We start from the raw sequence: 4,668 nt of genomic DNA, 5'->3' as shown, positions 1-4,668 counted from the left end.
GATGTTACGCATTCAGAGGCATGAGAGCCGTTTGGAATGAATCTATACATGCAAATGTGTTTTACTCTCTGATCATGAATCGCTTTGGAAAACACCTTTCCAATGACAACCTTCCGCATTGCTATGAGATGCCTCGGGATATGACAAATTGCCGGTATGTCACACGCTAGGAAAGAGAATGCTCGGGTCTGGGAAAAACCAGGTACCGTTCATCACTGCGGAAATGCCATCCCTACAGTAAAGCATAGCATCATGCTCTGGGGATGTTTTTCAGCACCAGGAACTAGGAGAATAGTGGGGGTAAATGGAAAAATGAATGCAGCAATGTACAGAGACATCCTTGATGATAACCTGCTCTACAGTGCTCTGGATCTCAGAGTGTGATAAAGGTTCATTTTGCAATAGGACAATGACTTGAAGCACACAACCAAGATAAGAAAGTATACAAAACTAGTAAAAACTATAATTGGACCATGTCGGATTCATAATAAACTGGTCACTGAACGAAAGGATATAGTGTCATTTTTAGCACTTTGTGCTTGGTTCAGTAATGCACATCTTATCTATTATCTGATTTGTGACAGAAGCCAGAGTCCTTCAGAAACAGTTTAGCATGCCTGCCCATGCTTCAGAATCAGCGGAAGGAGTGCAAAGCAGAACGTCTATTTTAGGATACGCATGAGTGCACATGCATTTGCTACATTAACAGTAATATAATACTGGTACAAATTTCTTAACACTACCACAGGGTTGCTCTGCAGATTGTACTTTTGGAATAGACTGTAGGCCAGTCAGGGCACCTACAGTAAAAAAAAATGGTTATCTCCCAACATGAAATTTAATATAATGCTGCTGCCAACTGAATCAGGGAGGAGTTATATAGGTGTGTGTGTGTGTGTGTGTGTGTGTGTGTGTGTGTGTGTGTGTGTGTGTGGATATGAAGCCAGCTTCCTATCCAGCTCCAGATCCTGTGTTATTGTTCAGGAAAACACAAAAGAACTGAAGAATGTGGACAGGCGCACGCTTGTAACGCAACTGTATTTTCTTTGATAAAACACAGTTATTTTGTTTTCTCCTCTCCACCTCACTGTGGTCTCCTGCTGTCCACAGAATTACAGGATGAACATGTTCTACGTTTGTACTCATTGTTGTGCTGGACTGTTGTGGAGCCATTTGTTTGCTTCAGATGTTTCACTTAAATAAACTCAGTTACTCTCTGAACAAATTGATTTGTTAGGTCAGACATGAACTAAAAGCTGCTTCCCCGTTTCCTTTGCTAACCCTGCAACTATTTCAACAGTTTGTTTGGCAGTCGAGCCATAGTTTTAAAAAAAAAGACTTAGAGTTAAAATTGAACAGATCTTGCAGACATTACAATGATGTCAGATCGAGGTACTTCCTAAACACTGCCCGGATGTCACTGTTAGACTTTCTAGCAATACAAAGTTCAAGAATTGTTTTAGCATTAAAAGGAGACAAACTAAAGCTTTCAACTCACAACCTCACACTTTTGGGCTCTGCACTATCCTACTAAGCTGATTAACCTGGGCCCTATTTCAGGAAGCCGGTTTAGAAAACTCAGAGTGAAAAACGATACTCAGGGTTGAGTAACCCCGAACTGTCCAACTCGGAATATTCGGTTTCAGAAAGGCTGATAACAATTAGTTCAGTCAACGCGGAGTTGCTTTAACCCCAAGTTAAACGCGCGCACGAGGATACATAAAGCCCTGATTAGTGGAGCACAGATTAAGCGAGTCACCATGGAGACGGAGGGAAAGAAGGCGCGGTCAATGTATTTTACAGCGCTTGAGGCCGAAATTCTGATGGCAGTATATGCCGATAACATGCAAATTTTGCAGAAAAAAAGTAACACAGCCTCAGCTGCAAAAGAAAGGGAGCATGCATGGCAAAACATAGCCGACAGAGTCAATGCGTGAGTGTTAATTTAAACATTGATCTAGGGATTTCCACCCATTTAACACGTTATTTTATTATATTTTATTTTATTTTATATTTTATACATTTTATTTGTGATTTGAGCGCAGGTGCAACCCAACAGGCCCCAAACGTTCCTGGCAGCAAGTAAAAATGAAATATAAAAATATAGTCCAAACAGGTGAGGTGTAATTGTATTATGAGCCATAGTGCTTGGTCTGTTTGTCCGATGTAAATCAATTGCAGTTAGAGGCTACATTAATTTCCCCTCTGTAAGCACTTATTGAAATTATCTGAGCACATTACAAGTACATATTTGCTTACTCTGTATGCTCAAATGTGACCCGTTATAGCCAACAGAAAAAAGCGGAGGCCCGAAAAACAGGTGGGGGTCCTCCACCACCACCACTCACAGAGGCTGAGCAGTTGGCTTCCACATTTGTGATAATGTTGGCAGCATCACATATGATCTTCACAGTGCAGAGAACACAAATTAGCATCCATTACTATAATGAAATAATTTGTTAGTTTGAAATGCTACAGGGAACTATGTACCTGTACATTAATGCTGTGGAAAGACTTCCTGTTCACATAGTCTCCTTCATTTACTGAAGGAGCAATGATTGGAATGTGAGTGCCATCTGTACAGCCAATCACGCCTGGGAACCGTGAAAATAAATGTAAAATTTAAGTAGTAGTTCAAGTATCACCACATCATGAATTAAGTTTGTTCATCCTGATACCTGCAATTTTGTGGCATCCCTCTTTGATAAATCTTGTGGGTCTATGACCGGGGAACACCACAAACGAGTACAGGAGACGTTTCAGTGCAACTGTAACATTCCTGACTGCCCGACAGACGGTAGCCTTGGAAACGTGCTCAGCGTCACCAATATTATACAGAAAGCTCCCGTTTGCAAAAAACCGAAGTGCAATACAAATAATATGTAAGAACTGAGAGAATGTCCGCGATGTGTCACATGAGCAATATTAGGCCTGAGGATGTTATTCAAATAAATTATAGATTGTGCTGAAAAACGGTAACGTTCACACAGAAATCATCAGGAAATGATAAAATGTCCAACGCGCTCTAATCACTCTCTCCCGGCGGAGAGCTCTGCGGAGAATTTGGGCTTCAACATCTACTGGCTCTTCAAGGAAGGGGCACGCCATGTCTGACACTTCCTACAGTCAGGTTTCCGACAAAGAGGCGGAGAACGTCAGGGTTAGTTGAAGTAAACCTGCTAGGGGGCAGGTTAGCTTCACGGAGTGTGTCGTCATAGTAACTCACTCAGAATTAATCTAAACTCGCTTTGTGAAACCGAAAACCCAGAGTTTTCGTTAACTCAGGGTATACTTACTCAGAGTTTGCACTAAACCGGCTTCCTGAAATAGGGCCCTGATGTTTATGTGATGCCATTCCTGAGTTTTTGCTGTTGACATCGCAGACAGAGAGGAGATAACTGTAACTGTAAGAGCCCTATGTGTTACGTTCACTGTGGACTTTCTGACAGAGCGCTCCACAGGGCCGTGTGTTAACACCTCTGCTTTTCACTCTGCTGACTCATGACTGTGCTAGGTCACACAACCTCAACCACATCATGAAGTACGCTGATGACACAACTGTGCAGGACATGATAAGCAGCAATGATGAGTCAGCATACATCCCACCCTTGCTCATCATCAACGGCTCTGCTGTGGAGATGGTTTGGACCACCAACTTCCTTGCACATAACTGAAGAACTCCTTATCAAAGATATCTCAGCAGAGAGTGAACTTTGTGATACAGCTGAAGGAAGGAAGCTTCCCTTCTCCCAACCTCACCACATCCTACACAAGCACCATCAAGAGCATTCATGCCAGCTACATCCCTATCTGACACGGCAACTGCAACGTATCTTGCTGCAAGCAACTGCTGTGGGTAGTGAGCATTACTGGAGCCTCACCCGCCACTACAAGAGGGTGGAATATATATTGTGATTTACTGTTATGTTCTGGCTAATGGTATGTTCTGGTGCTCAAAACAGAGATGTACAGCTTTTGTGCAATCTTAAAAAATCCACAAAACTCTCTTAAAAACTCCTACAAACAGCTAGAAGCATGCTACTTTTGTGCTCACCGCAAATGAAACATTTTTATTGATAGTTTCTTGAGATCAAATTGTCCGGATCAGCTAAATTGCCACTTAAGTGACATTTTCAGTGATACAGTGACATTTTTCACACTTCTACATTCAAAAATGGAAATACTGCTGTACGGAACATTAACAGAAATTTGGTTGGGTATGCAAGACCGTTTTAAGACTTTTTAATGCACCATAATTACACATTCTCCTAATAAACGTCTTTATTAACACTTGCACACTGATCACTAAATGAAACAAAGCTCCTCAGGAACCAACCAGTGGTTTAAAACAAACAAACAGGACATCTTACCTTTTTCTTCTTTCATTTCAAAAGGCTGGGTCCTCAGTTGTTCCTATGTAATCAGTCTGGGATTTTCCCTGCAGTAAAATGAAACTGCGATCAGTCATATGAAGGCAAACAGAGAAAGCCTGCACAGTAAACATATTAACTTTGATATCCTTTTCTCCTCATCTCCAAACTAACTAAAGAACCATGTCAAAATTCCAGCTATGAAGAGAAAGTAAGCAAACTAAATAAGAAACATGGATAGCAAATTACTGTATTGCTGTGGGATGAATGAACTATAGATGCACAATAGCTGTCTGCG

At 41.4% G+C, this 4,668-nt stretch overlaps 1 protein-coding gene across 3 annotated transcripts in view; it reads right to left on the bottom strand.

Moving 5' to 3' along the window:
* Positions 1-4,668, bottom strand: part of st3gal4 (ST3 beta-galactoside alpha-2,3-sialyltransferase 4) — a 39,420-nt gene that overhangs the window by 27,197 nt on the left and 7,555 nt on the right. For all 3 annotated transcript variants that reach the window (XM_005927283.2, XM_005927285.2, XM_005927284.3), the window contains one exon: positions 4,371-4,438. The gene's annotated coding sequence lies outside the window, so the exon portion shown is untranslated. The remainder of the gene's footprint in view (positions 1-4,370; positions 4,439-4,668) is intronic.

The sequence above is a fragment of the Haplochromis burtoni genome, unplaced genomic scaffold (genome assembly GCF_018398535.1).
Source record: "Haplochromis burtoni strain Fernald_Lab_line unplaced genomic scaffold, NCSU_Asbu1 Contig_88, whole genome shotgun sequence".
In the NCBI taxonomy this organism is placed as follows: domain Eukaryota; kingdom Metazoa; phylum Chordata; class Actinopteri; order Cichliformes; family Cichlidae; genus Haplochromis; species Haplochromis burtoni.
This window is presented reverse-complemented; position numbering and strand designations above follow the sequence as displayed.